We start from the raw sequence: 23,477 nt of genomic DNA, 5'->3' as shown, positions 1-23,477 counted from the left end.
GTCTGTAATAATAGCTGTTGCCGGCCGGTGTGGCCGTGCGGTTCTAAGCGCTTCAGTCTGGAACCGCGAGACCGCTACGGTCGCAGGTTCGAATCCTGCCTCGGGCCTGTATGTGTGTGATGTCCTTAGGTTAGTTAGGTTTAAGTAGTTCTAAGTTCTAGGGGACTGATGACTTCAGATGTTAAGTCCCATAGTGCTCAGAGCCATTTGAACCATTTTGAACCTTTACAGACGGCGTAGTGATTGAGTCATGTGCTCAACCGCGAGTACACTGCCTCTACGTGAACGTAGGGAAGTAGCGATCAGTGAGACCTTTATGTTTCAGTCTGTCATTGTATGTAAACATGGGTAAATGTAAAGACGGCATAGAGTAGCAAAAAGAGGCATTCGTGATTGGTCGTGCCAATGGCCATACGGTGTTGCTGCATTTGTTGGTATTTCGCGGTGGACTGATCAATGTATTTACAAGCAATGGTATAACACATGTGGCCACGAACGCTGCGTCAGAATTGTAGACGGCAAAAGATTCTGAAAGGGACCGCAGACGCGATTCACGGCTTGTAAATCAAATTCGCTTCCAAACCCGACAGGAATTTCTGGAGTTAGACAATGAAAGTCCAGGCGCACCTGTTAGCGAGAGAACATTGCGAAGGGAACTGCATCCAACGAACATTTGGAGTCGATCGCCTAGCAAGAGTCCATTGCCCACGCAGGCACATAAAGCTGCGCTTCTTCAATGGGCTATAAATCATCGAAAGTGGGCAAGAACTGACTGGTGCAACGCAACTAACATGAGTTGGCGTGTTTATTTAAACATTGTGAATGATCACATGTTGCCTTATCAGTCAACATCTGCATGATGAGTATGCTACTGACACCTACATTTTCCAAGACGACAACAGCAGAGTTCCTAGGGCTGGAAAAATATGTGACTAGTTTCCCGAACACTTCCCCATCTACATATACAGAGATACTCCGCATGTCACCATACGGTGCGCTGCGACGTACCGCTTCTAGTCATTTCCTTTTTTGTTCCACTCGCAAATAGAGCGAGTGAAAAATGACTCTCAATATGCCTCCCTATAAGTCCTAATTTATTGTATGCTATCTTCGTGGTCCTTACGCGCAATGTATCTTGGCGGCAGCAGAATCGTTCAGTAGTCCTCTTCAAATGACGGTTCTCTAAATTTTCTCAGTAGTGTTTCTCGAAAAGAACGTTGTCTTCCCTCCAGGAATTCCCATTTGAGTTCTTGAAGCATCTACGTAATATTTACGTGTTGTTCGAACCTACCGGTAACAAATCCAGCAGTCCTTAAAACCGACCTGGTACGGATTCCAAACACTCGAGCAGTACTCAAGAATAAGTCGCACCAGCGTCCTGTATGCGGTCTCCTTCAGAGGTGAACCACTCTTTCCCCACGCTTTTATAATTCGACTAAGCTGCAAAATCACCAGACTCGAACCTCATAGAAAATCTGTGGGACATGTTGGAAAAGTGTCTCCGCAGTTTGATGGAACTGCTAGATCAAATCCTCAACGCTTGGCTTAACCTGCATGCGACGTATGTGCACAACCTTGTGAACTCACTTCGTAACCGAATTTAGGTGGTTATCAAGTCCATGGTGGAATTATACGGTATTAAATTATGCTTGTAAAGTTTTCTCTAGACGTGACTAATTTCTTGTCTGGTGAGTTTATGACAGTACAGCGACGTGTATGCTGATGCATGAAAACTATATTATGTGACCAAACGTCACTCATATACCCATTACTGTTCGTTCCGAGAAAGGTGTAGCTAACAGCAAGTGGGCCCTTCATTTGCTACTCTCATCGTGGGGAAGAATTTATACAAAATTGAAAATATCCTCATCTGGGCATGCACCAAGTCCACAATCGCCCATCTCTCTGACATGCATACCACGACTCGAGACTCATCACATAACACCTGCCATCACGGCTCGACAAACCAGATACTGCGTTTCTTGCAGCAAAATAATGTATGTAACTTATTCATTCCAGTTAAGGATGCCTTCTGAGTAGCAGCAACTCTATGGAACCATATTTGCTGTCGATGGATCGCTCTACCATCATCTGCTAAAGTACTGCCGTTTAAATTTCAGCAGGACGTTAGCCGTGTGCAACGAAGGTCAAACTGGCTTGAAGTGTACTTCATGCTTGGATATGCAAACGATAATAGTTTCAGCGTAACCGCAACAAATTAAGTATGAGTAACGCCTTATACGATGGGTTCAAATGGCTCTGAGAACTATGGGACTTAACTACTGAGGTCATCAGTCCCCTAGAACTTAGAAGTACTTAAACCTAACTAACCTAAGGACGTCACACATATCCATGCCCGAGGCAGGATTCGAACCTGCGACCGTAGCGATCGTGCGGCTCCAAACTGTAGCGCCGAGAACCGCTCGACCACTCCGGGCGGCTTTATACGAGGAGCGTTCAGTAAGTAATGAATACAAAACTTTTATTCTCGGACGACTTTGGTTGAAAAAATGTGTAAGTTGTTGGTGGGACATCGTGAAACATTCCCGCTTCAGCTCCTATAGGTTCACGAAGTTCCGACAGGCAGTGGCATTATTGTAGGTGTCAAAATGGCGTCTGTAACGGAGGGACGCTCCAACGAGAGAGTTGTCACTGAGTTACTTTTGTTGGAGAAACAGAGCATCGAAGACACTCGCAGGCGCTTCATGAACGTCTAGGGAGACGAGGCAGTGAACAAAAGCGCGATGGCTCGTTGGGCAAGGTGTCTGTCATCAAAAGAAGGTCGCACAAACCTGTCCGATCTCCCGCGTGTAGGTTGGCCGCACACCGCCGTGACTCCTGCAATATTGCAACATACGGACACTGTCATTCGAGGCTATCGACGAACCACAATGAAACACCTCGGTGCTCAACTGGATGTCTCTGTTGGTAGTGCTAACACACTCGTCCACCACTTGGGATACTCAAAGGCGTGTGCCCGATGGATTCCTTGCCGCGTAACAGGAGACCATAAACTGCATTGATGGAACATCTGTGCAGGACTGCTTGAGGTGACGAGGTTGATCGTGACAATTTTTTGTCGAACATCGTCACAAGTGATAGAAAATGGGTTCATCACTTCGAAACGAAAACAAATCGACAATCCACACAGTGGCTGCACACCACCTTTCCTCCGAGGAAAAAGTTCAATGCCGCACTCTCAGCTAGTAAAGATACGGCGATGGGCTTCTGGGACTCTCAAGAGTTATTCTATTTGTTGTCCTCCCTCTCGGTGCAACGATTAACTTTCAAGTGTACTGCGCTACCCTCATAAAATTGAAGAAACGGCTTCAGTGTGTTCGTCCCCACAAAAATGAAAACAAACTTCTCCTTCTGAGTGACAACGCAAGGCCTCCACACGAGTCTGCGCACCCTAGAGCAGCTCACAAAACTTCGCTAGAATATTCTTTCTCATTCACTCTACAACCCGGATCTTTCACCTTTCACCTACCACCTGTTTGACCCAATGACAGATACACTGCGCGAGAAGCAGCACCTGGATAATGGGGAGGTTACTGATGCAGCGAGACGTTGGCTCCGATGTCTACCAGTAGAGTGGTACCATATTACCATACAGGTCCTCCCAATACGGTGGAGTAAGGCCGTCGCACAGAACGGAAGAAAATGGCTCTAAGCAATATGGCACTTAACATCTGTGGTCATCAGTCCCCTAGACTTACAACTACGTATACCTAACTAACCCAAGGACATCACACACATCCATGCCCGAGGCGGGATTCGAACCTGCGACCGTAGCAGCAGCACGGTTCCGGACTGAAGCGCCTTGAACCGCTCGGCCACAGCTGCCGGCATCCCTTAGTATTCACCAAGCCTGGGGCGATGAGATTTCAGCGAACTAGCAGAGTCCAGTAATCAGGTGTGTTGCAAACTACCTGCCCCAGTAAATTGACAAAGTGATTTTCAACAAGAAAGACATACGACTGAGTGTTTCTAAACTGAGAAAGATAATTTAGAAGCGAATCGAGCGTTTTAATTTTGGTGAACCTACACCCTTCTATATGAAGCATATGAGTAGACTGTAGGAAAGCGCAAGGCATACGTACAGCGCAAAGTGCTTTGCCCTGCCGCCTCTAAGGAGCATAACAAATGCAAAACGATGCCTAACGTTGCTGGGAAGCGTTAGCGAACTCTTCGCCTCTAATAAAAGTTGTCCCCATGAGGTGATCTATAACCGCTAGACATTTGATCCATAGACTCTGAAACACCCAAGATTCATCGCAGATACAGTGTTCAAAAGCGCCCACAATAGACAAGATGAATCATGCATTTTCCACTCATGCATAGATACTGTTCAAATTACATGTACTGGCAGCATTATTAGAGGTGCACGCTAACTACTTACCCATCAGATGTGTTATATAAATGCGTAAAAAACGGGTATGGTGGTGAAGACCACTTTTAATCATAATTTTATGGCAGTGAAAGTATTATACTGTGGAGAGAGTTCACTTTAGATGAAATGAGACACTGGGTATGTCCACCATCACGTCACACGCATGAGTATTGCAGAAATCTGTTGTAAGATCATGCACATTCATTTGATCGCCTACAGCCCTCCACTGAAGATATGTGTATTCAGCAACACAATGCATGAAGTACGATATTGCTATCTGCCACGCATACATGAAATTTAGACGCAGTTGCGAATGTGATCAATCATCAGCTGTATTATGAAATGACAACAATGAAAATTTGTACCTTCCGGGACTCGAACCAGGATTTCCCGCTTATCGGGAGCGATTTCCTTACCATTTGTCTATCTGAACACAATCTACGGCCAGGCCAATGGGTGACGACACATGAGAGATTTGGTCGGGCCACGAGTTGTGCTCGGATAGCGACCCTCCACGGTAAGCTGGAGATCCGGGTTCGAGTCTCGGTCCGGCACAAATTTTCATTGTCTTCGTTCCATTATACAGCTGATGGTTGCCCATATTCGCAACTGCGAATACATGTCACGTGGTCGCCGCGTTATCTGTTCCTTCCAACATCCATGCATGTCCGAAGAAACATTTCATTGTAATTCGGAGCAGCACGGGCACTGCAATATCGTATTTATCCGCCTCGACTTTCAAGTAAAATGTCTTCCCTGTACGGGAACATACATAACGGATGTAAGAGTACATGTTGTTGACACATAGTTGACGACATATGGAAGTTTGGGTCTGGCTGTTAGTCTTGCTAGGATAGCCTAATGCTAAAGCGACCTCGTTCAATAAACGGGAAATCCGGGTTCGAGCCCCAGTACGGCACAAATTTTCACTTCGTCATTTCGTTACACGGCTGATGGTTGTCCATATTGGCAGTTGCAAATACATTTCATGCAATGCACTGAGCTCCTGAATTGCCAGTGGTTGGACATGCACTCCTCTGTCAGGAACATACTTGGCTGGTTCTGAGTCTTATCAAGTATATCCGGGATGACGTCGAGAGAGATGTATGCATATTGTGTTCTGTTTTGACCATTCAACAATAGGGAACAAATTGCTATCAAGAATGCTTGCCATTCTCTACCCTGTAATCTATTTGACATTCGAACACAATCCGTAACTTACAGGGGCATCACCACCAGTGTGATTGTGTCTTTTACTGAAATAATAAGGTAACTACAAAACTTTTTTATCAGTACAGTGGATTAGATCAAATAATAAAATCAGTAAAATCAGCACTTGCATTGGTGATATTTTTGTCTGATTATTGACTATTTGTTTGTGTGTGTGTATGGGGGGGGGGGGGGAGAGAGAATTAGAGAGAGAGAGAGAGAGAGAGAGAGAGAGAGAGAGAGGGCAAATGCACATTTCCCTGTACAATTCTTTTTCTGAGATAGCACCATGGCTTCGGGAAGGAAGCTACAGAATTATTTCATTTTGTTGTGTAGAAGTACACTCGGCAAAATTTTGATTTCAGATTACAAGACGTTATGAAAATTAAACAGAGTCTGGGCCCATTATCGTGTTGTAACTTCCCCGCGTAGGTTATTTTTATCTGGAAACCTGGAGCTGTGTTTACGCGTTAATTCTAGGCCCGAGCCGCGGTAATGCATATCATTTTCCCAGGCAGGCTGAGGTTCCCGCTGCGCGCTGTTGCACATTAACGCTGCAGTGAGTCACCATTAGGAAAAGAAGTACCAGCGCCGACGACAAAGCAACTGCATTGCAACACCACTAAAAAGAAACTGCCATTTGCGTACACAGCCGGCTGTGTTCTTCACTACGACGTTTCGTCCTTCACTGTCTGCGGTTGCCAAAAAAAGGACTTCATTACTTCACTAAAACTCCTCATAAATTACACGCGGGGAAGATTGCGGTGGCGAAAGACACAAACAGCGGATAATTGTTAACAGGAGACCTTGGAAGAAAAACGTTGTTCACATTTAGTCAAATAAATTCATTACAGGCGGTGCTGTAACCGAATGATGTTTCGACGACGCGATTTTAATTCCAGTGAAAGTAGCTTTTAACCGTGAGAAACTTCATTCAGAAATCAAGAACTGGAAAAAGGGTAAACTTTTTTTTGTGTATCCGCTGCTATCACCTCGTGTCGTCGATGAATGTTATTTATACGTTTTCCTTATAAGCCGCACGTAAGTCATAAGTAGTGAATGGAGACAACTTGGCCTGGTGGTGATAATGTGTCGGTCTTTCAAGGTCAAAAAGACAGCTCTTTCACGTGGTCCCCTTTCAGTTCAATCACTTCGTCCAATTTTTTTCCCAGCTAGTAGGTTACATTCCTGACGTGCGATTCTGGAAGGTCGGAAAACTGCCAATCTACGTAGCGAGTTCAGAAAGTAAGTTAGATGTGTCGTCCCACACAAAGACCATTGCGAAAACAGAGTGGCGCATTGTTACACGGGAGAACGTGTTCCAGGTTTCCTGTAGACACAGTTCTGTTGCTGTACGGATAACAGGTGCATCAGTGGGTGATTTAAATAGTGTGGCAAATGGAAATGTACACCAAAGATGAAGTACACGGGGCTCCACGATTCTTGTGAGAAAAACATCTAAATTTCACACAGATTCAGCTTGAAATTCTGTCGGTATATGCACCAAATGCGCTGTCGCGTCCAGTTGGCTCCGTCACGAAAGAGCGCATATCTGTCTTCGACGAGATGAAAGATTTACAGAACGTTCCGACCGTTGTTAACAGAGACTTGGTGACTATGCTGAAAAACAGTTTCAGTTCGAAGTGTAGTGCAGTTGAGTAAATATTATTTCGCCTTCCACAATAATATGTAATTTACATTCTGAAGTCCCTTTCTACGTCTATGTCCCGTTCTAAGTCTATGTTTAACATCTACGAAGTTCTTTACATATAAGAGGGGCGTTTGAAAAGTCCGTGCAAAGTCCGAGAGATGGCACCACCGGTGCGTATCGAGGTCATTTTTAGTTAGTAGCATCTTTGGAAAGAACGCACACCAAGTTTCAGCCATATTGGCCTATTTCTTTGTGTCTGGCATTCGTGTGAATCAAGAAAGTCGACTGATAGTCAAAAATTGGACGAAAAAGAATTTGGTGTGGTGATCAAACATTACTTTATAAAAGGCAAAACGCCCCAGGAGACTAAAATGGTTCAAATGGATCTGAGCGCTATGGGACTTAACATCTGTGGTCATCAGTCCCCTAGAACTTAGGACTACTTAAACCTAACTAACCTGAGGACATCACACACATCCATGCGCCAGGCAGGATTCGAACCTGCGACCGTAGCAGTCGCGCGGTTCCGGACTGAGCGCCTGAACCGCTAGACCACCGCGGCCGGCAAGGAGACTAAAGAGAAACTTGATAAACATTACGGCGACTCTGCACTTTGGATTAGAACAGTTTATAAGTGGTTTCAAAATTTTCGGAGTGGCCATATGGGCACAAGTGATGCTGAACGTTCTGGGCGCCCTATGGAGGTTACGACTCCAGAAATCATTGATAAAATCCATTGATGGGTGACAGTAGAGTTAAGGTGCGTGAGATTGCTAGTGCAGTGAGTATCTCGAATCAACGGGTACATAATATTTTGCATAAACATTTGGACATGAGAAAGCTACCCGCAAGATGGGTCCCACGACTGCTCACGCTTGTCCAAACACGGAATCGTGTGAAGTGTTGCAAGGATGGTTTGCAGCTGTTCAGGAAAAATCCGCAGGACTTTAAGCGTCGTTTCGTCACTGTGAATGAAACATGGATACATTACTATACTCCTGAGACCAATGGCCGAGCGGTTCTAGGAGTTACAGTCTGGAACCGCGTGACCGCTACGTCGCAGGTTCGAATCCTGCCTCAGGCATGGATGTGTGTGATGTCCTTAGATTAGTTACGTTTAAATAGTTCTAAGTTCTAAGTGACTGATAACCTTAGAAGTTAAGTCCCATAGTGCTCAGAGCCATTCTACCTAGGTATTTATACACGGAGGTCACGGAAGTCATGGCTAAATGGCTCTGAGCACTATGGGACTTAACATCAGTGGTCATCAATCCCCTAGAACTTAGAATTACTTAAACCTAACTAACCTAAGGATATCACAAACATCCATGCCCGATACAGGATTCGAAGCTGCGACCGTAGCGGTCACGCGGTTCCAGACTAAAGCGCCTAGAACCGCGCGGCCACACCGGCCGGCTCGAAAGTCATGGGGTAACGATATAGTCATAAATAGATGGCGGTAGTATCGCGTACACAAGGTATAAAAGGACAGTGCATCTGCGAAGCCGTCATTTGTACTCAGCTGATTCGTGTAAGCCAACACCCTTGCCGAAGTGGTAACACCGGTTCCGGTCAGATCACCGAAGTTAAGCGCTGTCGGGCTGGGCTAGCACTTGGATGGGTGACCATCCGGTCTGCCGAGCGTTGTTGGCAAGAGGGGTGCACTCAACGCTTGTGAGGCAAACTGAGGAGCTACTTGATTGAGAAGTACCGGCTCCGGTCTCGGAAACTGACTTACGGTCGGGATAACGGTGTGCTGACCATATGTCCCCTGCATACAGTGACGCCTGTGGGCTGAGGATGACACGGCCTCCGGTCGGTACCTTTGGGCCTTCATGGCCTGTTCTGGAGGAGTTTAGTTTAGTTTTTTGATTCGTGTGAAAAGGTCACGGTCGCACGACGGGAATTACCACACTTTGAACGCGGAATGGTAGTTGGAGGTAAATACATGAGACATTAGATTTCGGAAGTCGTTAGAGGATTTAATATGTCGAGATCCACGATGTATGTATGCCAAGTGTATCAAATTTCAGGTATTACCTATCACTACCGACAGCTGATTGGCCAACGGGTTTCACTTGACGATCAAGAGCAGCGGTGTTTGCGTAAAGCTGTTAATGCTAATTAGACAAGCAACACTGCTTGAAATAACCACAGAAATCAATGTGAGACGTACGACGAAAGTATCCGTTAGGACAGAGCGGCGAAATATGGCGTTAGTGGGCTATGGTGGTAGACGGCCGACGCGAGTGCCTTTGCTATCTGGACGACACAGACTACAGCGCCTCTCCTGCACTCGTGACCATATCGGTTGGACCCCACACAACTGGAAAACCGTGGCCTGATTTCAGTTGGCAAGAGCTGATGGTAGGGTTCGAGTGTAGCGAAGCAACAAGGCAACGTGCAAGCTAGTGGTCACTCCATAACGGTATTTGCTGTGTGTACATGGAATGGAGGGGTCCTCTGGTCCAAATTAACCAATCATTGACTGGAAATGGTTATTTTCGGCTACTTCGAGACCATTTGTAGCTATTTGTTTCATGTTCCCAAACAACGATGGAATTTTTATGGCTGACAATGCACCATGTTACCGGGCCACAATTGTTTGTCATTGGTTTGAAGAACATTCTAGACAATTCGCGCGAATAATCTGGTCACCCGTATCGCCCGACATGAATCCCATCGGACATTTATGGGACATAAGTGAAACGTCAGTCGGTGCACATAATCCTGTACTGGCAACCATTCTGCAATTGTAGACACCTATAGAGGCAGCATGGCGCAGTATTTCTGCAGAGGAATTCCTGTGACTTTTTGAGGCCATGCCACGTTGAGCTACTGTACTACACCGGACAAAAGGAGGTCCGACACGATTTTAGGAGGTAGGCACCCTCATGACTTTTTCCACCTGAGTGTAAGTTAAGAGGGCCAAGATTTTTAAGTACCAGTGTAACAACGATTTTAAAATGTTTAACGAGAAAAAAACGTGTGGAAATTTAATAATGGAAACGCTGAAGGGTCAGATTCATTAAAATAACTTATTCCATACAACAAAAAGTTGTGAGTGATATCTATTCCCAGTCTAATTATTGCGTTTAGAATTATTCTGGCGTCAAACGTGCGCTTCGCGTCAGGTGAATGATTTTGCTTCCAAACCCAGACTTATGAAGAAATGGTTCAAATGGCTCTAAGCACTATGGGACTTAACATCTGAGGTCATCAGCCCCCTAGACTTAGAACTACTTAAACCTAACTAACCAAAGGACATCACACACATCCATGCCCAAGGCAGGATTCAAACCAGCGACCTTAGAGCAGCAGCGCGGCTCCGGACTGAAGCGCCTAGAACTGCTTGGCCACAGCGGCCGGAACTTATGAAGATACATTAAAGAACATCAATGACTGAAGACACGTTCATCAATCTCGGACTGCTGACTGTTGAGAGAGAAGTGTGTGAAAGCTTAGAATTGTCGAGTGTAATCGACGAATAGGAAAATCGAAGAAAAGAAGAAGAGTTCTAAAATTTATGGATTTGGACAAGGTTTACGAAACTACAGTTTCTAAGATTATAGTTCTGTATTGTTTTGAACGCAGATTTAGAAGCATGTGTACACACAAGTTGTAGGGGTACCTCCTATCCTTTTGACAATTGGGTTACGTTCATGTAGGGCAGGGACTTGCGTTCATACCGGGCACAATGACGTCGTGAAGATGGCGGATAATTAAAGAATCCAACCTAGGGTTGGTGGGAAATTTAAAACTGGAAGGTAGCACTAGTGGGAATTTTAAAATTTCAAGATATAAAGAAATGAAACAAAAATTAAATAAATTTAAAAACTTCCAAGTTGGTGGGACTAGCCCAGTTGCGCTTTTCAATACTTTCTCATTTCCCTCCACATCCCCCCATCCTCTACTATCTCTATCCAACTAAAATTCAAGACAGCAGGACTGGCCCAGTTTTGCATGGTACCACTTACCTCATGTCAATCTTCAGCCAATATCAGCGCAGTATTTAAATGAAGCTGTCCTATTGCAACATAGTTTCAATAAACAAAAAAAAATTAAAAAAATCCAGCTACCGTAGTTGTGCTTTTCACTCTTCATCGCTTCCCTCCTATCCTGACAATCATAGTGGAGTATTAAAACGATGTGTAGAATGTCTTCAGGTTCAAAGATATGCATAAAAAATTTGACATTAACGTCAAATGTATTTGCCTCTCACTTGCGTGCACACACACACACACACACACACACACACACACACACACACACACACACACACACACACACACACACCATTAAAATGAAATCTGCCATGCTTAAACGTGTCCGTACGCTCCGAAAAGTTTTGTGCCGTGTTCAAAAGCATTTAGCAGAATAATTATATAAAGGTTTTCACTGGGGGTATATCTGACCGTGCTAAAAGTATCCCCACGCTTATATTTTTTTCTGAGCCATGATTAGTCAAAAATTATGTAAAGCGCGCAACCTGTTCTATTTGGGGCTGTGCTCAAAAGTATATGAACACCCTGAATTCCTTTTCTACGCCATATTCAACAAAAAATTACGTAAAGGGTGTAAATTTCAATATTAAAAAGTACTTTAAGGGCTGCTCGAAGGTATTAAAAAGCTCCGATTTTTTGTGCCATATTTGTCAAACAACTACGTAAAGCAACACCTGCGTACACACAAAATTCCAATGAAGCCTCAGAGTAATTATTCTCGAAATCTAAATTGTTGTCAACTCTCACAACGCTGACAAGCTAGTGCGAACTTGCTGACTGAGCGTTTTGCTTGTTCTGGGAATTCTCAGATCCAATCGGCGTAATATTACATGAATGTCACATTGCAAAACACAAATGGGCACTACGGCTTAAAGAGAACTTGTCAAAGAGAGTAAACAGTTTTATTGCTATGGCAGAAAGTCGTCTAATAACGAACATTATAGTGACCCCCTCAAATTAATTATTTTCCACATCTATGACACTTCTCAAGAGTCACAACGTTTTGTCCAAGTCTAAAATGTTTCCACTAATGCTCCTGAAAAGTAAAAAAGGGCAATATTTATGTCAAGTATCTCAATATTATTTTCCACACACACACATATGCGTAAAACTGGTGCCTAAAACATGACTGTGAACTCAAAAGTAAGTACTCCAACGCTCTTTCCATGCCTAAATCGTAACAAATATAATGCTAAACAGACAGCTGACATTACACATTAGGCCTAAAAGTTCAACGTCGTAAAACTAATTTGACCAGGCTTATAATCGCAGTAAATACCTGCTGGCTAAAACACTATACTAAGCAGGAAACCCCACAAACAAATATCCAGTGTGAATTACTATAAGCAACTGAAAAAATGTAATTAAGTCCTACTCCTCATGTAAGGAACAGTACTCCCTCAAATTAAAGATTTCCACATCTAAATTATTCTGTGATACTATCTCCACGTCTGAAATACATGAAGTGTACTGATATTTCAATCTGAGGAAATGTTATAGGCGGTTCAAAGATCGTACTGTGTCTACATAACCTTTTCACAAGCTTTTCAATAATTTTTCACCTCTGCTAACACCAGTATTGGAGGGAATAAGACCATGTATTACAAGAAAAATATAATTGGTGCAATTCATTGGCATTCATTGATTTTTATTACAGATGTTTGCCCTAGCTGACATTAGGCACACAATCAATCTGCTGAAATATTTACCAAACGGAACTATGGTGCCTAGGCTCTCTAAGACGTTTGCCAGTCGGAACTAATGCTCTCTGAAACGTTACCGGATGGTACTTCCTATATAGTCCAGTCAACGAAGGAAAATCAGGGGAAAAATGCATGTAGTCGCAAATATTTGTACTGCATTACTGGATTGTTATAAGCAACACACCAAAAATCCTGACCGGTGGGGTGTGAGCTTTGGGCTGGGGGTCGGTTTAAACGTCATTTTTGATGATTTCGTACAAAAAAGGCCGTATTCACTTTTTCTTTAGGTCTAGCAGTTTCCACGTTCAGGCGATGGGAAAATTGTATACTATTAAAATTATTGTTCTAATGGTAAAAAATTATGTTAATCGATAAATGAAGAGAGTAAAAAGCTAATGTCATTTATGTAGCACATCTGACTACAGTAGAGATTACAGTCGTGTACATTGTACACAATCCATAAATATTATAAAAATGGATGTATCTCTGTGTATGTTGCATATCATCTCCTAAATCACATGACCGATTTCATCCAAACTTGGTACACGCGCCCTTTACTCTCGGGTAACAATCTCTGTAGGGGTAAGAATCATCTACATATTGTAGTTCAGGAGATATGTCGTCATAAAACACAGAGGTGTGTGGGGAAACTACCGCATTGTGCATGATGTTTAAATTTATTACCTCTTTGCTACTAACTCCATTCGCAAACATTTTGTTGACAGTATCCACATTTGCCACTGAATGTACTTACAAAATTATATCACTATATGACACATATATCATGAGATATGACGTCATAAAACTGAGGTGCGTGAAGAATTGGCACGTGATGCATAACGTCTAAATTTATTGCCTCTTTGCTACTAGCTCTGTTCGCAACATATTTCGCAGACATATCCACATATCCTGCTAAATGTACCTACACAAATATATCATTGTGCGACACGAGATTCAAGATGTATGCTATCATAAACACTGAGATGCATTAAAAAATGTCACATCATGCGTCAACATCTAATAGGTTTATTCTTTACTACTAAGACACTCCTAGAGTCGAGTCAAGTTAAGGAAATCCCTGATACCTGGCAGCACTTTTCACAACTTTCAACTGCGAAGCGCAAACGGCTATAGACGAAAACGATAGCCATCTATTGAACTATGATAAGGGGTTGTCATTGAGACATTAACGAAATCATGTTGTAGACACAACAGCATACAGAAACTGTCTGTTTCATATTTCCAAGGTGTTTTCACGAGTACATGTAAATGAATTTTTTTCGATATTGCACTACACACACACACAGTTTTTGTTTTCGTTTCTGATAGGGAATTGGCAAAATGAATGCCCAAGCAGTGCTGGGTTGTCAGCTGGTATATAAATATACGGTATACAGAAACATATTATGTAATCAGGCACACACACACGATCGGTTCATCCAACTAATTCACAGTTTGCACATACACATCAACTGTTTATAAATAAGTACACAGCCATACACTGAATCACTTAAATGAATAGTGAGTGTATGGAAGGTGCTGATCTCCTGTTCCTACGGATGAACTGCTTGTAGTCATGACGCGACAGCTCTGTTCTCAACTGCAGTGCAAGATGTGCCTCATGACCTCTCGACCGAAAAATTACCTGTGCCAATGGCCTGGAGGAGGAACCTCTCGTAACTGTCGATCAAAAGAGCTTTTGAGGCCACACGACGCACACCCGTAGCCCCCCTCTGGGTGGCGCCTGCATCTACACAGTATGTGTACATCATTGTCCTGACTGAATCCCATGAACTCCACAATCTGCAAACCGTTCGCCTCGTCTATCATCGGGCAGATAACTTTCTTGTTCTGAGGTGTTATGCTGTAAGGATTATCGACTACATATGCACTGGTGGCGATTGGTTCAAATGGCTCTGAGCACTATGGGACTTAACATCTGTGGTCATCAGTCCCCTATAACTTAGAACTACTTAAACCTAACTAATCTAAGGACATCACACACATCCACGCCCGAGGCAGGATTCGAACCTGCGACCGTAGCTGTCCCGCGGTTCCGGACTGAGCGCCTGAACCGCTAGACCACCGCGGCCGGCACTGGTGGCGAATTCCATGGGATTATACCTTAGTATTTCATGTGGACCACAATCTTTCACCTAGAAGATGAAACCGTCTTTATCTATCTAAAGTAACTTGGGGTTACCGAAGTATGACTTCGAAAAATCTTACTGAAAGTGGTACATGTGGAGTTTGGAGATATCCAGAAAACACATATGAATATAGATAGGCTTCGTGAACTGTACTGAAACCCTGACCATCTCCACAATGACTAATACTTCATTCAAGGTGGTGGCCTGTTTGAAATTTGATCTGGCAACGCCATCTCTTGTTCCATAACAGCCATCCCTATGGTGTACTAAATGAATTGTGCAGTATTCTCTACCATTTTCCATAGTTTTTCTGAAAACTGGGTTGCTCATTAACTTGCAAAATTTGTTTTCAAAACCACACTGCATGAGAGCCCTCTCTTCGGTGTTAGCATCAGTGTCAGGGATGACAATGACGTTATCACGTCAGCCCGAAATCACCTACGTGTTGAATGGAAAACTAGGCATCATAGCCGCTCAGATTGTGAAAAGGTACAGGTAGTTTCTGTAGCAGTTGGCTGGGGTGATGCATTTAATACCGCTAATGCTCGGAAAAGTATTCCAGACAGTGATGGTGGAGACCATGAAATCGACACTGTCGGTTACATATTGATAGCATGTTACACCTGGAAAAAACTCTTCACTGTGGTACACAGTGGACAGTTCCAACTGTACAGCTCTTTCACATAACAGCTCACTTAACCACTGCAAGTAAGTACTTAGTTAATAACCTAGAAATACCTCCACAATACAAACACGAGCTGCATGAAGTTATTTTGTCTACCCGCATAAGAGGACTGGACAGTAAATGTTGGGGAAGTATAGTCTGTCTGTAAAGTGAAAAGCTAACAGCAATCAGGGAAGGAGAAGTTGCCTTTCCGGGAAGAACACTACATATCTGCCGTACAGGATAGCTAAGAATCAATTTCTCCTCTAATGGTGTAGAACAGTGTGCAGAGATTTTCTTAGATTCTGCCACCGGCCGCGGTGGTCTCGCGGTTCTAGGCGCGCAGTCTGGAACCGTGCGAATGCTACGGTCGCAGGTTCGAATCCTGCCTCGGGCATGGATGTGTGTGATGTCCTTGGGTTAGTTAGGTTTAAGTAGTTCTAAGTTCTAGGGGACTGATGACCACAGCAGTTGAGTCCCATAGTGCTCAGAGCCATTTGAACCATTTTTTTAGATTCTGCCGATACCCATTATCCTGCGTCCGGCCTGTTGCACACTTACACACATGGTCCGCTCTCATCGTACGGTTGGCGGATCCATGTCGATGGTTTACACAGTCGGGCGGATGCGCGTGGTTCTGTGCAATCTCGCAAATACGGAGTTCTGTGCACTGTGCTCTGTGCTGTAGCACATCGTTCTGTTGGATTGCGTGAATATGAATGAGCTTGCTGCATTTAAAAATCGTTTAGCCTATCTGGTATACAAAAAGAGAAATTCCGCACGCGAGAAAAGGTTTTGGGTGCATCCTTATGTGGAACAAAGATGTACAAAAAGAGCGTTCGTCACACTGTATTTAGATTTGTGGGTAATTTCCAAGAATGATAGCCTATCGAAGTCGCGGTGTCAAAACGATACATATCGAACGTGAGATTGTAAATCGATCGTGCGACTCTGGTGACGGGCTTCATGATCAATTATTTGTGATCGTCATTTTTATCTGTTTTCCGTCGTTCGCTTAGTTGCAATAAGTTACACACCTCTGCGATTAACGGCAAAAAGGGAATTGTTCCCGTAGCGTACACATCACATGGACTTTCACACGACGACAACACTGACTACGAGCAAGGTAAGTCATCTACTTTGTAATTACAAGTATTTTTGTAACGGTCTTCTTTTGTCATTGCTGTAGTGACCACCGTAAACAGGCTCATCAGAGTCGCGTGATCAATTTAGGATCGTACATTCGATATTTATCGTTTGGACCCCGCAACTTCGATAGGCAGTCATTTTTGGAAATTAGCGATTTGTGTAACGACGAAGAATAATTTCACACATGTTTTGATTTGTCCATTCGTTCCTTAGACGAGTAGAATACTTGGTAGTGTAACAACTGCTGTACTGCAGACCCGTATTACCACGCTAGTGGAATGCTTCGGGTAAAATGAAGATACTCCGCTTCGTCTACACTCAGTACCCGGAGGACTGTGCACGCGTCAAAGTGCTTCTGTGTATTTAACCCACGCGGACGGTCTGCGGCGCGTGCAGCTCATCGGTGCACATGTGTAACGCCCTATACGAATACTTGACTACCGACAGCGCCCAAACGCGGGGCGTGGACCATCCGCATAAGTGTGCGACAGGCCGTAGTGTTATTGGTAGCTGGTAACTGTATTCCATGCAGCGTTAACGCAAATAGACACGCCCCTGGCACGTCTTCACACTGTTTCACTATTGATTATTAAGGCACGTTGTGGAGGACCCGTATAGCTTTGTGAAACAAAGTAGTGGAGTGGATAAGAGTGCAGAATCACCTGATCGGGCGTCAGCTTGCGGACCTATGATGGAGGGAACTGTACAACACAATCCAGAGACCTACCTTCACTCGCGATACTACACCGCACATCTCCCCCCCCCCCCCCTCCAATTGATACATTCACAGAAAACAATTTCAATTTCTGTGATTATGTAAATATTGTATATATATATTTGTGTGTGTGTGTGTGTGTGTGTGTGCGCGCGCGCGTATCTGTGTGTTTTGTATTTCCTTCACCTGATGCTGCTAGTTCCATTTTCCGTGTATATACATGTATATATTGTATATAGAAAAGCATTTGATTAAACGTAAATACTGTTTATATTGAAGGAAATATAGATACCGTATATATTGAGAGAGATGATGAAACCAGTCAAAAAAAGATATAAAATGTAAAGAGACATAATGGGAATAGTAATATTTAAGTAATTCTCTTGTTACTTGATAGTCATTACTCGTTAAGAACCATACTTTGCAAATAACCCCTATGCGTAAATATACTAAAAAAATTTAATATTGTTGTATATAAGAAGAAACCATTGAATAAATAACAAGTGACTGTAAATAAAAAAGTTACTAAACAACAAATTATTGCATATTAAAAATACGCTGTGTGTATGACAAATGGTGTTGTAAAAAGAGAAATAATTTTTAAATAATATACAGCAAAAAAGAAATTGTTGGTATATTAGTTAATTTGCCGCATTGTTGTTATTATTTCCAAATCTTGTCAGTATAGAATTATTGTTAATAATAATTTGTTTATAACAAACCTGAGCTCTCCCTCATGATGCAGAGACCTTGAATGCAAAGACCTACACAGTTGAATTAATTATAACGGCTGATAAGGGAGAGGATGGGGGAGCTCGAATCTTCTTGTTCCATTTGAGTTCCTGCCATGCTACTGTGCTACCATTGCTCCAAGGGTTTTCCACCAATTTTATACCACGTGACCACTATCGAGTTACATGCCCACTTGCCTTGGGCGTGCGGGTAGGGGAGTGGATATCTTGGATGACGTTGAATGTAGCTCGCACACTTGCCTAGGATGTGTGGGGGTTCCCTTCGATGACCTTGACCAAGTGCCTTTGATTGACCTGATGGGGAGGGGAGTGTGTGGGGATGACCTTGATTATAAGCTGCCCAATTCTGTAATCTGGCACCAGAAGACCTTATCAGTGACTTTGAGATAAGAAACTGGTCTTGAGTTGGTACCGATAAGCTATTACCCATGTCCAGAATTGTTCTTAGTTTGTTAGTTATATGTACCATATATGATTTGCACGATTCCTGTAGCTGAACAATGCGGAATGAATCAATTTCGAGGGTATGCATGCATTAATTATTAGTGTTAAAATTAATGAACACATTATTTGTTAGTCCTACTCCCACAGCTGCACTTAGAAACTAGTACCTTTTGGATATAAAATAAGTTTGAAGATCGGATCACTGTCACATTTCCTGCCTCACGGTACGCACACTGACTACGAATAGGACGCCGTCAGTCCCTGTTGTGATTATGACATCACATACCATTTACGTCCGACTACAACAGCGGCTACGACAAACCGGTGCATTCGCAAATAGGGGAGCCGACTGTGATGGATTACTGACGAGCCACACTCTCGACCTTGAAGAGGACGTCCTTCGTCATGTAGGAGAGACCACGACGACGAATACTCGAAGCCTTGTCCTTGACATGGGCCCCTGTTGAGCTCACAGGTCAGAGCTCATTATGTCCTCAGTGCTCGCACCGTGAAGCGGGAGTTGTGAAAGTAATCTGATTTTTAAACTTACTTTTCCATCCAAACAGCACATTTATGGACAATTATCTATTCGTTATTCGTCAGAGTTAATATTATGTTTCGAAATTTATTGACCAATAGTTCAAAATGCAAAGTTTCTAGTTAGGGATATTTTTGTTATTAATATGCTATCTTCAGACCCATAATTTTCTCTTTTCTTCTTTTAGTGCAACTCATTTTGGAGCCACAGCTCCTGTCTCAAGGACTACATTGACCTTTCTTGGGTGTCAAATCTGTTTCAGTTCATCACCTCCACGAAATGTTCATTTTCTGAATCGATGTAAGGCTTCCACATTTGTACTTAAATTTCAGATAATGTAACACGTTTGTGCTATTCTGAATCTCTCATTGTACACATTTTGTTTGACGCGATTTGGGCCCGACATTTTTACGTATTAAATGTAGTTAACACTTCGAAATTATTTTTAATTTAGAAGGGAAGCATTACTACCTCTGTTCACAAATAAATGGGTTTTTACCCTGAAGTATGCCATGCTCGACAAAATCATTGGACACCAAGCTGAATTTGCGGACAACGTGTTGTCAATGCCATTCTTATATGATTTGTCAATTCAAATGTGCCACGATAAAGATTTAGACGTGATTTACATTTAAAATGACTAGCAGAATCTATGCTTTTGCAGGGAATGGAAGCTGACCCCCAATTAAACAGATGTAAAATATTGCACTTAAATACATGAAGAGATCCATTAGTGTCCGATTATGCTATTGGGGAAAAACTGCTGGACACATTAACAACCATAAAGTATCTAGGAGTAACCGTCCAGAGTGACTTAAAATAGAATGACAAAAAAAGGAAAAAAAAAGCAGTGAAAGCACGTAACAAGCTGAAACTCATGGGGAAAATCTTAAACCATTATTGGGAAATGTTTCTCTCAAGCAACGTTATAACTCCACACACTTTTCTGTGACGTATTTCAAGTTTTGTCCGTGGATGGGCAATGATGCTTGCAATCATCGTTTAAGCTGTCTGATCCAACAATGTTGGGCTCTCTCTGGTACAAAATTTCTAAATACGATAGTGTGTGTTTTTGTCAGACGTCGCGAACATCTGTTTCCGATGTAGCAGTTTCAGTCAATTTTGTGACGCTATCTTATGGTTAAAATGGGTCTATGGATCTTAACACCTGAGGTCATCAGTCAACTAGAACTTAGAACTACTTAAACCTAACTAACCTAAGGACATCACACACATGCCCGTGGCAGGATTCGAACCTGAGACCGTAGCAGTCGCGCAGTTCCGGACTGAAGCGCCTAGAACCGCTCGGCCACCGCGGCCGGCGCTGTTTTATCCTGTGCCACAAAAATTGAGTATAAACGGAGAGAAGTCATGAAGTTGAGTTATTGTATGATTTTTACGTGGGCGTTGCAAATGGCTGAAGTTTTCTGGGAAGAGGAAGCCCATCATTGGATGGGCGACCAGTTCAGATGATGAAGAAAGCAATAGTTCCTGTCTCAGTGTATGATATACGAGATGATAGTTTTGGTCACTGGCCATAGTATGGGCCAAACTGTTCTTTCCTTTGTTCCACAAAAGGATTATTTTAAGACGTTTCACACGAAATAGTGGGAAATTCATTCATTTTTGTTGTCACAGGAACTACATTGTACTACTTCAAATTATAACACTCGTGCGCTATTTATGGGCGTTGATGTTTACAGGCAAAATACTGTAATTAGAAAAAATGCAGCTAATCTAAACAGTTTAATGTTTTTCATCATAATATATCTGTGTGTGGTCTTCAAAAGACTTGTTCTACCGAAACTTGAGTACTATTCATCAGTTTGGGACTCTTCCCAAGTAGGATTGATACAACAGATACAGACTATCCAACCAACCGTGACAAGTTTCGTCACGGGATTATTTAATAAACGTGAGAGCCTTAGGGAGATGCTCAACAAACTCTAGTGGTATTAGTTATGAGAGAGGCGTTGTGTATCACGGAAAATGTTACTGTTGAAGCGTAAATTTGAAGAAGAGTTGAGCACCATAGTACTTGCGCTCACCTACGTCTCGCGAAATGACTACGACGAGAAAAGCAGAAAAATTAGACCTCATACGAAAGTTTATCGACAATAGTTCTTCGCACGCTATTCGCGAATGAAGTGGAGAAGGGGAAAAACGATACTGGTACCAGAGGTACCCTCCTCCACACACGGTAGGGTGACTTCAGAGTATTCATGTAGATAAGTGTTGAAGTAGAGTTACTCCGATTTTTATGAGTAAATTTTATCAAGATTCGGTAGTTTATTTACATTTAGGTAGAACATTCTGTTGCTAATAAAAGGAAACAATACCCCACAAAGCTGGGTGACATACACCCTGTCTCTACTTCTTACCACCTGTGGACATTGTTCTACATCTGGACTGAACTGTGAGGCGATCAGATCAGACAAAAGACTTAAGTCTGAGTTCACCAACCTCGATAAAATTTTAATCGTGGTAAACTCTGTATTTAAATCTGTTCACCGCAAAAGTCTGCTGCATCGACCAAGATCAAAGTTAAACGGGAGAGTTGACTGCGATTAAATTTGACCATGGATCACGCCTGGTTTTACAAGTGTTCGGTATTAAAATGGCAGCGCATTTCGATTTACGGAGACAGACTCAAGGCACTGTATGCCGTACCTTATACTTAGGACGAATCTGGAAAATTTATTAATTTGTGAATCATTCTTACAGGAGCCTCCACATGTGACGACGTTCCCTGTTTTTCTCTAATAAGGGGACCACACGGCAATCGGATTTTTGTAATTTTTTACACACTGAGGTGCCAAGTCATAGGATACCTCCTAATATCATATCAGATCTCCTTTCGCCCGGGGTATTGTAACAACTCGACGTTGCATGGACTCATCAGCTCGCTGGAAATACCTTGCATAAATATTGAGCCATGCTGCCTCTATAACCGTACATAACTGCGAAAGTGTTGCCGGAGCACAATTTTGTTCACGAACTGACCGCTCGGTTATGTACCGTAAATCTTGGGTGGGAATCATGTCGAGAGATCTCACTGACAAACATTTCTCTCGAATTGTCCAGTATGTTCTTCGAACTAATGACAAATGAGTGGGGCCCAGTGATATGGTGCATTGTCATCCACAAAAATTCCGTCGTTGTTTGGGACTATGATGATCATTAATGGCTGCAAATGGTCTCAAAGTAGCCGAACATCGAGAGGACCCAATTCATTCCCTGTAAATGAAGCCCGCACGATTATGGAATCATCACTAGCTAGCACAGTGCCTTACTGAAAACTTAAGTTTGATGTCGACGAGTCCGCGCCACACTCGAACCCTACCATTTGATCTTAGCAACTGAAATCGGGACTCATATGACCAAGTCACAGTTTAGCAGTCATGTAGGGTTCAACCGATAAGGTCAAGAGACGAAGAGTCGCTACAGACGATGTCGTGGTGTTGGCAAGGGCACTTATGTCGGTGGTCTGCTGCCATAGCCCATTAACGTCAAATTTCCCCACACTGTCAAAATGGTTCAAATGGCTCTAAGCACTATGGGACTTGACATCTGAGGTCATCAGTCCCCTAGACTGAGAACTACTTAAACATAAATAAAGTAAGGGCATCACACAGATCCATACCCGAGGAAGGATTCGAACCTGCGACTGGAGCAGCAGCGCGGTTCCGGGCTAAAGCGCCTGGAACCGCTCGGCCACAGTGGCTCATGTACATCATCTGAGTATAAATGACGGCTCCACCAATGTCCTGTACTTTTATACCTTGTGTACACGATATTACCGCCATTGTATATGTGTGTATCGTCATCCCATGACTTTCATAACCTCAGTGTATTTATGGAACGTGAAGTTCAAAACTCAAAACTACCTCCCCCAAAACAATATATGTAATATAGCATAGCTTTGTTAGAGATACAGTGTTGTGTTTAAAATGTCAACCTTTTTCATATGGCATTAGTGTATTTTCCGACTCGTGCAGACCCATCGTTTGGCCACATTTTATTCTTGAATGAGGCAAGTCTGAAGTCAAAAACACTTGACCCCAAATGCCGCCCAACGTATAGATTTCAAAGCACAATCAGTTAA

The 23,477-nt window shown here is 43.0% G+C and overlaps 1 pseudogene; it reads left to right on the top strand.

Moving 5' to 3' along the window:
- The first annotated feature begins 8,788 nt into the window (after positions 1-8,788).
- LOC126299976 (5S ribosomal RNA) lies at positions 8,789-8,906 on the top strand (annotated as a pseudogene).
- The last annotated feature ends 14,571 nt before the right edge of the window (positions 8,907-23,477 follow it).

The sequence above is a fragment of the Schistocerca gregaria genome, chromosome X, assembly GCF_023897955.1.
Source record: "Schistocerca gregaria isolate iqSchGreg1 chromosome X, iqSchGreg1.2, whole genome shotgun sequence".
Lineage (NCBI taxonomy): Eukaryota > Metazoa > Arthropoda > Insecta > Orthoptera > Acrididae > Schistocerca > Schistocerca gregaria.
The sequence above is the reverse complement of the archived record's forward strand: the minus strand, read 5'-3'. Positions and strand labels throughout refer to the sequence as shown.